The following is a 12,414-nucleotide window of genomic DNA, read 5'->3' as shown; positions in this document are numbered from 1 at the left end:
TCTAACCAAATGGAAGCCTCAGTACTTACGAGGTTTCATTCAGGTCCTTATGATTTCATCAACTTTTAAGTCTTCCTACAGTAGACTACCTATTTTCTTACCATTTCCTTCCCAGAGAACACTCCCTTCTCTTTCACTTTCCTCTTGTTTTATGTCATGTCAAACTTGTGAATTGCTAAGCTGATTTTAGCTTTATGACTTCAATCCTTAGCAGTGCAGGTCTATTTTTCATCACAAAACTAAGTTCTGGAAATAGAAAAAAAGAGTAGGGAAAAAAAAAACAACCATCTGTATCTCCTACTTTTCTCCTTAGCCTTTGATTCACTTCAGTGGCTGCACTAGAGCCACGCATACGTACATGTGTCGCCATGAATAATCAGCAACAATTATCTGCTATCTCTTTCTCAATATTAAAAGTAATAAAAAATACTACTAATATTATTGCTCAAATATTAAGACAATACATCAAAATATTAGTGGAATATGAGATAAAGAAAATAACAACATCCTAACACAGTTTGGAAAACCTCTCTGTTATGATGTGACTGTAGAACTCAACCCCCCTTTAAAACTGAAATCAAGATATTCTGAAGGTTTTCTCAATGTACATAAATAAACATATCTCTTTCTAAGCTGTTAGCTTTCAAGTCAACATTAAGCTGAGATAAGCACGCAATTGTTCTGTTCTTGATAGCTGTTCACAGTATCATAATAAAAATTGCAGTAATCTTAAATCTGAAATAGGCAATGGTCTGCTTTATAACTTTTCCCTTTCTCTATGGTTTTGGAAGGACAGTTTAAGACTATGCAGGCAAAAAACAGTGAAAAACCTGTCAGAAGAGTCCCTGCATAGATAAACAGGGCATGCCAGAAACTGTAGGTTGGTGAGCATCATGTTTGTGCCTCATTCAGCAAAGGTGTTAAGGACAGTTACACAACAAGAAGGGGTTTGGATAGGGGTGTGTGCAACTGTTTTACTCTTTCTTAATTTAAAACCTACCAAAATGAATAAAAACATTAAGGGAGACACTGCCAGCAGCCTAATGCATGTTCTATAGACTATGCACACACACACACACACACTATACTCTACATGAGCACTCTGGGGAAACCTGCCCTCTGATAAACCACTATTTTGATCTTCAGGTGCCCTGCAGAATATAAACCAGGATCACAATTTGGTAAGACTGATCTACTAGTGTCTGAAATGGATTTGTTTTGAAAGACATCTAACAAACAGTCCCCCACCCCACAGGCGAAGCCTTATCTTCAGTAACAACAAAAAAAGCCCTTCGCTGAGGAAGGCTTCAATTATATCTTCCAAACCTGACAATAATTTGCATTACATACTACACCTAAGAATTTGAAACTGACCTCTGTCCCCTTTGAGGAAGTCATTAGTCTGCTCCAAATGACCCATACACTGTGCAGAAAACCAGAGCTCCCAGAAATTCTCTCAAATACATAATTTATCTGTCCCATGGGGTGATGCTGTGTGCGCCTCTTTGCACACACTGAAGGGTGAAAAGAGCTTTCCACATTCTTGAGTGCCTCACGCATCTTCCTTCCAGGCTTTTCCCTTCTCCACAGCACTGCTTCCTTCACATCTCAAAATGGGGTCTCAAGTTTACTCACAAACTTTGAAGTAACATTTGTTTGCCGGCATGATGCACTCTCGTGGACATTCACATGCACTTTGCTAGCAATGGCTCTAGAAAGTCATGCAGGAGGAACAAGCACAACCCATTTAACGCTGGACACACATTTCTGCCTGACTTGTGACATGGGAGCACACATTACGAATATTTTCCCAAGAGAAGCAGGCAGCAAAGGTTACTTGGTGGGTTAAAAGCCCCATGAAAATGTGCAGTGTCTTCTGGTGGTCAGAATTAATTCCAGTACCTTCTGCTAACTTAAAAATAAAAATCTATCCCTAAAGAGGAAAAAGAAAAAAGTAAAACAGACTATGACTACACAGACTCCAGAGGAACGTAATGAATACAACAAAAGGCAATAGCAGCATTGTTACAGTTTATTAATCAGTCAAAAGACATGCCTGAAATAATTCATCCATAGAATCAAATTCCAGCAGGATTACCCATAAGAAAATCAGAAATTCTGACAGTTTATGTTCCAGATCTCTTGGAATACATCCTTCCTTTAATGGTCTATCAGCTCTTCTAGACCAGAAAAGTTACATTCACAAGTAATTTTACACACAAAATTGACGCTTCCAACCCATTCAAGCCAGGCCTCTCAATTACCTGCCTATCTCACTAACAACAAAGGTTAAAATATGAAATGAATGAAAATCTTAATTCCCTAGTTTCAATGATGAAAAAATAAACCAAAGTTCTACTCTTTTCAGTGACAAACACACAGATTTTTCAACTAGAGCAGTAAGATGTTGTCTTCCAACACATTCCATGCACACCACGGGGCCTTTGAGGAGTAGCATGACAACAGTTAGGTTTTCATTCCTCTCAGATGACGAAGTCAGTTATCAAGTATGCTATACATTTGATAAGGAGAAAAATACCTATAAGTAATACTTCAGGTGGATGCCTAAAGAAGGAAAAAGCAGGATACCATGACATCAAAAAAGGATAGTCATAGACCTCTGGTGAGAATTATGAATGGAAGATAAAAACCCATGACATCTTGGAAGGGGTTGTGACATGGAGCAAACCACTCTGCAGCTGCCAGAAAAAACAACAAAGACAAAAAATAAACTTGTTGCAAGCCATTACTCAGTAAGTGACTTAAAACTGTTAAGAGATAGAATTTGATAATTAATTCAAACAAATATGACAGTGTATAAATTGGCATTATATTATCACACTATGACCTATATGTCTCTGAAAGATATGCAAAAAAATAGTCTCCTTTCTTCCTTCTTAAGAAGTACAATGATTCTCTCTGGCTAAAGACAAAATGTACCATAAGGTATCTAATGGTGCTGTACTGACAAGTAGAAAGATTTTTTACTTGTTCAAAGCAGATTCACAGAATTTCCTTACATACGTATTGTTGTTAGTCAAAACTAATCCCGTATACTTTGAAAAGAAGCCAATCAATCAAAAAAAAACACAAGTGATGAAGCCAGGCTGACAGACTGACATCCTTTCCCATACACTACACTGCTGGATGGCTTTGCAAGGTGCTTATTTATACAGCCCTTCACAGAAGATTTCCCAGTAGCATTATTTTAACTATGAATCCATAAAAACAGGAATCTGTGCTGTCTTGTTTTTCCCCATTCTCTCTTCTGTAATTTCTTCAGTAACCACTCAGCAATTACAAAAAATGTCTCTCAAAATTTAGACCTTGTTGACTTCTCATTAACTTCTGAACCACAGAATATAGGCTGTGCTGAAATCATAATCATAGAATCACAGAATGGTTTGGGTTGGAAGGGACCTTTAAGATCATCTAGTCCTGACCCTCTGCTATAGGCAGGGACACCTCCCTCTACACCAGGTTGCTCAAAGCCTGATCCAGCCTGACCTTGAATGCTCTCAAGGAGGGGGCATCCACAGCCTCTTAAGGCAACCTGTTCCAGTGTCTCACCACTCTCTTGCTAACAACTAATCTAAGTTTACCCTTTTCCAGTTTAAAGCCATTTCCCTTCATTCCACTGCTATACACCCTTATAAAAAGTCCCTCCCCAAATGCCATCACAGGTGTAGCACCTGTAATGTTATAAAGGAAAACCACTTAAAATTTAATAAAGAATCTGGGACGTTTATAATAATAATATAAGCATTTTGTAATAACTGTTTTTAAACTCCAACTGTTATAGTACTTGTTACCATACATGGTACTTCTTAACTTACAGCTAACAGAAAAGATGACATATTACCCATATTACCTGGAAAATAATACAGAAATAGTACTGGAGATTATCTGACACTGACACAGGAGAGGTGACAGTTCACAACATTAAAAAAGCAGAGAAAAATCAACACAGCGTGATAGAATTCTAGAAACCTAAGAGTTCGAGAAAGTTATCCAGAACTCATGAGCTAATGCAGATTAACTAGTGTCTTCTTCCTCTACTCTGTTGTTATCCATCAGATGGTTTAATATTAGTAATACATTGTGGCTTTCACTCTCAGCAGTAACTTCCGAAAACAGTGGGTAAATAACTCTTGTGCTCATATTGTGATTAGGTACTAGTAAATAACAAAAATTGGCTTCCTGTGCCTAAGTAATTCCACTTTCCTTCCTTTTCTCTTCTGTTACTTCCTTGGATCACCATCTACAAATGCAGATTACATTCATTCTATTCTTCAGCATATGACACAATCAAGTTTCATTTCACCGAGGGCTTTCCAGAGGCCTGCCTTCAATTCATCCTGTGCATTAACTGAGTTACATAATAAAAGCAATATTTACTTATGCTTGGTAAAAAATTATATTGACTTCTACTTCTCATTACAGATTGATATAACAAAAGAGACGATTCCGGACAAGACAAAGGAAATTTAGGGAAATATCCCTAACTATCAAGAGAAGAGACCTGTACTGGTAGGATTTTTTTCTTTCATGTTTTAAAATGAGTGCAACTGAGGGTTAAAAAAAAATAGTTAATATCTAAAAATTCACCTAAGACGAAAATAACGGGAATCTGGACACACATGGTACTTTTCCCAAGTCATTTTGTAGACTACAAGTAAAAAAAAATATTTTTCAATAACACTTCCAGTTTCATGGCAAAAACTCGGAAGACTTTATTACATCTCTTACACATACTTGGCATTATTCTGTCTATCCAATTCCTTCAAACACAAAGCAATATAATGTGCAATGAGAAGAAAAAAAAGAGAATTTTATTCTGCCTACTAGAGGAGAACACTTTAGGTGAATTAGAAGTTTGTTAGATCCCAAACCAGCCATTGAACCTATACTAAAAATAAAAACATAGTATAACTGGCTTTTTATTTCTCCTACCCCACTTTCCCAAGCTACAGCTCCATTCAAAATAGTAAACTGAATTATTTTAAAAGTATCTAAACTCTCCTAATTAAAAAAAAAAAGTTTGCACAGGCAGCTATTACGTTAAAAAAAAGACTTCAGTTAACTGTTTTTTCACCATTTGTACACTAGAACAACAAGCAATATTATTTTGGACAGAAATAATGTTTCCAAAAACACATTCAGGAATTCTACTGTTCTCTTTGAATTAATATGGATCTTACAATAAGTGGCCCTTTGAGAGAGCACATTTCTGATGTCTTTGCATGAAACATAACTTCCTGAAATGCTTCCTGCCTTGCACCCGTTTTTGGATATTATCACTATTGTTTGACAAGAGTGAGGTAAGTTGAAATTGTAGGGATACTTTACAGCATTTCTTTGAAACACTGTAGTCATTAACTCATTCACTGCTTCACCGAAACAGACTCTGTAGTCTTACAGGAACACCACAGTAACAATGACTTTTTAAGGGTGCATGAGACAGCTTCCATCGAGCAATCTTCAAGTGCTTAAAATGAAGGAAATAAACTGAGATTTTCAGGGGAGCAAAAATGGAAAAGAACGTGTACAAGCCAAATTATATAATACGGAAAAGTGATACAACCTTTGTAGTGGCCAGGCCCAAACCCAGCTGAGGTGGTAAGACGGTATCGTTTACACAGATGACAGACACTGTATTGAAAACAGCAGAGAGACAGGTTTAAAGCAGTAAGGTTTATCAGCATTGTTCCTCTGAGACCCACTTGGCTGGCTCTCAGCAAATAAAATCATACAGCTGCTCAAGATGACCAATAAAGATGAACTAAATCTGTTTTAGTGGGAAAACACTCTGAATTTGTACTGAGCTTACCTACAACGTTCCACCACAAACTTCCATTCCAAACACCATTACAAAGCTTCCTGACATCTTAAAACAAGCTGTCTCAGGTCAGGAGGGCCACCATGAAGCATTTTAACTTGCTCATGAATTGGTGGTCCTGTAATCACTACCATGAGCTCAGTGTATGAATGAGTCTTTCACTAGAAAAAGATTGAAATGTATCAAACACACCCATAATCCCATTAATGGGCCAGAATTACTGCTCAGGCTATATTGGCTGTGGTAGGGAAAAGTTGCTATGATGCCCACTGGTGATATTTGGAAAGCAAGTTTTACTTGTGTAAAAGTTAACATTAAAAAAAGTCAGTAAGGTAAATTCACCTTGGGTAACTGCACAGCCACTGTTTCCATTTGAGAAATTTCAACACAGAATCATAGAGACATTAGCATTGGAAAAGGCCTCCAAGATCATCTAGTCCAACCATCAACCCACCCCCCACCACGTCTGTTAAACCATGTCTGTCAGTGCTACATCTACACGGCTCTTGAACACCTTCAGTGACTCTCTGACTTCCCTGAGCAGCTCATTCCAATACCTCACCATTTTGTGATAATTTTTTCCTAATATCCAACCTGAACCTCCCCTGGGGCAAGTTAAGCCCATTACTTCTTGTCCTATGATTACACAAAGCTAGCTGCAGCAGCAAATAGGGAAAGCTCCTCTGCTGCTTTCTGATGAAATGTGGTGCTCAAATGGCTAAGATGCAGAGGGGAAGAGAAGGGCTCCATACATCCAAATCTCTCTACCTTGGGCACTAGAAAAGGCTGGAAGAGAGCGATAACTGGATAGTACGAAGGATGCTTTAATAAGCCTCAGCCATGAGATTGATGAGAAACAAATAGCATTATCATGCTGCACCATTGTTTTGGCAATGTGATTTCCATATCTCCTTACTTTCCTTGATCACATCTTCATACATGTCATGTGCATGACCTCAATTTTAGTAAAAGTAAAAATTTTAGTAAAAATACTTATTTCAAGTATACTATGATGCATCTGTGATTTAAATCACGATTTGGTTACAATACTAGGGCTGGTAGAGTTCTAACAGGGAAACAGAGTTCCTCCTTAGGCTGTGTACCATTCATACTTCACAAGGCTTTGGCAGCAAGCAACACAGCTCATCTACTATCATACTGTAACACTTCAGGGCACAGACCAGATCTAACAAAGCATTTACAAACTCACCTTGGAAAAAAAAAGTGTAAAAATCTTTCCCCAAGCAGATTTTGCAACAGCACTTACTATGCCTTTGGCTGCTTCTGTCCCCACCTGGGCTAGGGCGTATACAGACACAGTGCATGTGTGTGCAGGTCTGCAAGGCAGCCCTCTCTGCTCCTTTCCAAACAGTAGCTCTTCAGAAAGCAGCCGCCACAGTTCACCTTATTGTACATAGTAAGCTAAAGGCTGACAGGAGAAGTGAGCCAACACAGAAGTTAACTCAATTATGCCTCCAGGAAAAACAAACAAAACACAATAACACGTGAATGTTAGAGATTTCCAAATTTCAATGGGATCAAGAATCAAGTGACAAACACCGTAACACTGCATGAAGTTGTGCAGCAATAAACATTACACTGCTCTCAGCTAAACAGATTGAGAATGCCAACCTAGAATCAACACTGCAGGTAGAAGAACTCCTCGTCCACTTCCCCTCTTTCTTACCAAAAAAGGGGGTTCCTTTACAAAATTGCATGATTCTATAATAAGCAGATAATTATCATAATAGCACCAGAGTAATAGGAGTGGCGTGTCTTAATGTGCTGGGTTTTTTTTCCTCTTCTCAGGTAGTTTCTAAAAAAATTTAGTACTGGGAAGAGACAGATAGACTTGAATAAGTCAAAGCTGCTGATCCCAAACAATCTCCAAATCACTTATTAAATACATTTTAAGTCAATATTGTAACATATAGGAAAATAAAACTGTCAAAAAACAGATTTCTGGAAATAAAAAAAATGAGGAAGGAACCTGTATTCATGCATTTCTGGCATGTCACCTCTCTAGGCATCTCTGCCACAAGAAGGTATATGAGATAAGATAATTGAGCTAGGAATCAGAGAAAAAAAGAAAGAAAAACATCTCTAGTTGAATGGGCAAAATTGTCAGTTTTCATAGACTTTCTGACTCCTCTAAACTGAGAGTGATATTGTTTTGCAAATCATATCACGAAGGAGTAAGTTGCACAGGCAATCTGGAAGAGCCTACAGGTATCAGGACACAGATAGCACAGGATTCCAACAGCCCCTGCAAAGAATTTTTAAGTTGGCAAAAAAAATGATATCTCTGAACAGGTATTAAAAATTCATTTAGGAAGTAACTGTTTCAGAAACCTCAAAATAAAGGTCAAAATCTTCCTGCCTTTCTAGCACCAGAAATCTAGCAACATTGGTAATTCTATCTGCGCTGTTTCATTGTAAGAGACCCTCCCCCCTCCCCAAAGCCCATGCCTTGTGGTTCCTATTAGCCTACATCCCTCTTTATAGGGCAAACAAGACTTAGTAATTCTTAGGAATCAGGAAAGTATGTAACCTCCCAAAGCCAAAAATGAAAGCAAGTATACTGTTATTTACATTTGTTTTTCAGATGCCTCAATCTTCTTTTTCTACTATAGATTATTAAGGATGTGTGTGTATACATACACACACGCATACGTATGTATATGAAATAGAGACTGCTAATTCAGTGTTAACAAATCAGAAACATTTGATGTTTCTGAACAGTTACAAAAGCTATCATGCTCCTGAAGGCTCCTCTTATCAGTTCAAATCAATATTGTCTTGTGTTCTCTACACATTGGTCCCTATCTGTTGAGACAACTCACTCTTCAAGGATAAATTCTCTTTAATGAAATGGGAAAAAACTGTCCAATCTCACAAGCAGCTTAAATCATGTCTTTGGTTTTTGACCTACTGATAAATCAGACTTCATTTTAGCATAGCTTGAAGTGTCTGAAAAACTCTGTAGGCTATAATGGGCCTTTTCATGGGGTGTCATAGGGCTTAAACAAAAGACCCTTAGCAGTAAAGAGAAGAAAGGTCAGGGATAGAGCAATGAAGGAAACAACACTGGAAGATATAAGAGACACCAGCTTTGTGCAGGGAATCAGGTCTGAGAGAAACAAAAGAAAATACAGTAAAAGACATCCTAGCAGCTACAGCTACTTCATTTGAGCATGGAGGTTGGCTTAAAACGTTCACAGCACCCGTCTGCAGAAAGCATCCCAATGCCCACCTTAAAACATTTGTAATTTGAAGCATGTAAATATTCACCATTTCACTCTTTTAAACAAGACCAGAAAGAGCAGCAAGAGCAAAGCATGAATCATTTTGCCAAAGCTAACAGGAAGGCAACCCCTCATGGTCTGGTGCAGGTTCTGTCACGGAAATCTAAGGAGTGGGAAATGTAACAGAGGCAATGAGGAAAAGACTTCACAAAGTCTTATGAGGACTGCAAAATAATTTCCAAAGTAAAGCATAGGAAGTCTCATCCCTTGTGATACTTAAAACTAGATGGAACAAAACAGTGGAAAGAAGCTCAAAGAAAAAGCCAGAACTGGCAAGTTGACAAGCTTTATGAAATACATCTTTTCTTGCATCTCTGACTTCTATTAATATTTTTGTGGCTCTGGAGGCATCAAGGTAGGATCTTCAGTTCATTCTCAAACATAAGCCAAAAGCCTCCCACAGTTCCACTTGGTAACACCAGCTTAGCGTGCTCAAATTCACACAGACTTCTGAGAATGAGTCAAGTTCCCACTCAAACAAATTTTGCCAAATACACCCAAGATTATTTCAACTTATAAACACTTGGTTAAAAAACATGTCAAATCAACTTAGTCTTTACATCAATGTAATTGCCTCTTACCACAACCATTGCCTAAGCTATAGAGTGCTGCAAGAAACACCAAAAGATAAAGTAGATTGAAAACATTCTCACAGTGCTCCTCTGACTGTCATCACTCATGTGGCTTCACAAAGCTCATGACTCCCCGTTCTGTAAAAAGACTCTTAGCCAATCAGGCTTGTGCTATGAAAAAATCACTTTAGGGACGCTAGCTTCCCAACTCCAAAAGACTAGAATTTGGGAGCAAACTGCACAAAATTAAAGCTCTTAAAGAGCAGATCCAAGTATTACATCCTATCATGGTAGAGATTCAAAGACCTCTCAGAACACTGTCATTGATTCAGCACTGGCACTGATGTTCACATAAAAGACAACTCTTCAGGAGAAATACAATACTTCAAAATATGCACAATGTTACCCAAAGTTTATACAGATGCTCTTCATTAACATATTTATTCTCTTCATAAAACTGTGACATTTGGATTCCAGATATTTCCAAATTCCATTCCAACTTCCCTGCAGTCTTTGTATAACGAGTATGAAAAAGACATGCGAGGCAAAAAATAAAAACAAAAGACACAGACACAACCAACATGCAAAGTAACTTGTGATACACTTGATTTATTAAGGACTAGATCCCTAAATCCTCTTCTCCAAATGCCTTCTCTTTCCAAAAATTCCAGAATTCATGGGCATAAAGGAAAGCAAGGCATAGCTGCTGTAGCTCACTCATGTCTAAAAGGAACTTCCAATATGAGCAGCATTTTTAATAGACTGCTTTGACAACAGATTAAAGAAAAACAAGGTAAATTTCTACTCAAAAGACAATAACATGGGAGAAATACATCCTCTGTTAAAACAACAGCTGGAATAGCATCACCAGCAGCAGTCTCAGCACAAAGTAAAATAAAACTTCATGAAGTTCTGTCACACCAAAAGCTGGTTTCCAGATTAGGACTGAGCTGCATTTGAAAGGCAAAGCTGGAATGTACCTTTCCACCACAGCAAGCATTCATCCTGTGCAACATCTATGCTGATGCTAGCAGTGAACAAACACTATATTCACTCAAAACACTTTGGAGAGAGACAAAAGTTCTTAAAGACAATCCTGTTCAACTGAAAACATATGTACCCAAACGTCATGTCTTTTCTCCATTTGTAACTCAAGTATTTCCTCTTCCAGAATGGTGACATGAGTTAAAATTTCACTCCCACAGTGAGATCTCTTGACGACTCATGGAAAGATGAATCACCATTCTTCATGGAAATAATGACTTGTGACAGCTGTAACTGATGATATATACAGTATTGCAAGGCAAAGTTAGCCTGTTTCCCTGCTGTAAATAATCAGTGCACTGCAACAAAATACATTTCACTATTCAGTTTTAAAAGCTACTAGAGAACAAGTAGCCTCACCCCCACAAAAGAATAAATGCATAAAAAAGCCACTGGTCAAACTAACTCCAAAACCGTCCCGACAGAGGCCAAGACAGATGCTTGGCCAAGGAGAAAACAGGAACTTTAGAGTGGTCCTCCTCCTAGCCTGCCTTCAGCTATGATTTAAGCTGTCTCCGGAGCAACCTGCTAAGCAATCACAACTGAACTGATCCTTCATGGATCTTCTTACTGAACCTACTAATGCTTCTGACCTTTGTGTTATTCTGTGACACTGACTACTATTAGTATGAGCACATTCTGTGCATGGAAGTACTTGACTTTGTTTTAATCTTGTGACTGTTAGAACGATGTCAACTCAAATCATGGAGTGTCTCCTGACTGTCATGCTATGAGAAAATACTTATTTCCATTTAGTTTGTGTGTCACTCAGGATTGTTGAGCCCTAATTCAGGTGCCACATCTACATTTTCTTTCAGATTTGAACAGTCACGGTCTGGTAGGCCTAGCAGATAGAGCATTAGTAATCCAGTGCTACCTTATATTTTATGGAGATGAAGAATCATAACAACATTATATATTTAGTATCAAATACATGCTTGCAGTAAGACACGATGATGCCTTCTGGGTTGGCTTTGTTTGTTCAAGAAATTAGTGCTAGTTACTGAGGTACATACTCCCAACACAGCAAAGAAGAATCCAGTACAAACTGTCTTTAGTGCATAACAGCTGGTAATAGTTACTTCTGGACTTCTTCATGAGCTATAAACAAAAGCATCGTATTAAGCAGGCTAATAAGCTGTATATTTAGTGACTTTCCTGCTACAATTCTGTCCAATTCTGCAGGGCCTCAGCAAAAGAAATACAGGCATGTTGTGCTGAAGATGCAGCTCAACATCTCTGAGAGACAACATCAGTTTCCATGTGAAGAAGGAGCACAGAGTATAGAAGGGAGTTCTACCAACTCCATGCTTAGGGACTTAATCAGCCAGCCTTTGAATTCAGACTCCAACAAGGTGTCATGATCTCAGTCTTCACTGTTTTCCCTGACAGTGAGTAAGCATTCATAAGAATATTTTTACTTACACATACTAAAAACATAGGAGCCTCATTTGAAGGTGCAGCATTACTCTCAGGCTTTCAGACCTCTGTGCTGTGCATCCTAAAATACAGACATGCGTAGCTTCTGTAAAGTGAAGATAAAATGCCAATAAGAGTGGCCACTTCCCAAAGCAGCTGCACACATCTTGGCAAGGCCCCCTTCCTTCCCCTCTTGATACATCCTCCATCTTCCAGCGTCTCTGCTGGGCAGTCC

General features: G+C 38.3%; 2 protein-coding genes across 4 annotated transcripts in view; one reads left to right on the top strand and one right to left on the bottom strand.

The window, feature by feature from the left end:
• The window catches only part of CMSS1 (cms1 ribosomal small subunit homolog), a 223,032-nt gene that overhangs the window by 115,724 nt on the left and 94,894 nt on the right, over positions 1-12,414 (bottom strand). The window lies entirely within an intron of this gene.
• FILIP1L (filamin A interacting protein 1 like) overlaps positions 1-12,414 on the top strand; it is a 190,147-nt gene that overhangs the window by 86,438 nt on the left and 91,295 nt on the right. The window contains exon 1 of one of the 3 annotated variants that reach the window (XM_065742023.1): positions 4,444-4,530. The exons of the other annotated variants lie outside the window; for them this stretch is intronic. The gene's annotated coding sequence lies outside the window, so the exon portion shown is untranslated. Of the gene's footprint in view, positions 1-4,443; positions 4,531-12,414 lie in introns of those variants that run through there. 3 annotated transcript variants of the gene reach the window in all.

This window comes from Cyrtonyx montezumae, unplaced genomic scaffold (assembly GCF_038088225.1).
Source record: "Cyrtonyx montezumae isolate F1298 unplaced genomic scaffold, pur_monq_1.0 scaffold_3, whole genome shotgun sequence".
In the NCBI taxonomy this organism is placed as follows: domain Eukaryota; kingdom Metazoa; phylum Chordata; class Aves; order Galliformes; family Odontophoridae; genus Cyrtonyx; species Cyrtonyx montezumae.
The sequence above is the reverse complement of the archived record's forward strand: the minus strand, read 5'-3'. Positions and strand labels throughout refer to the sequence as shown.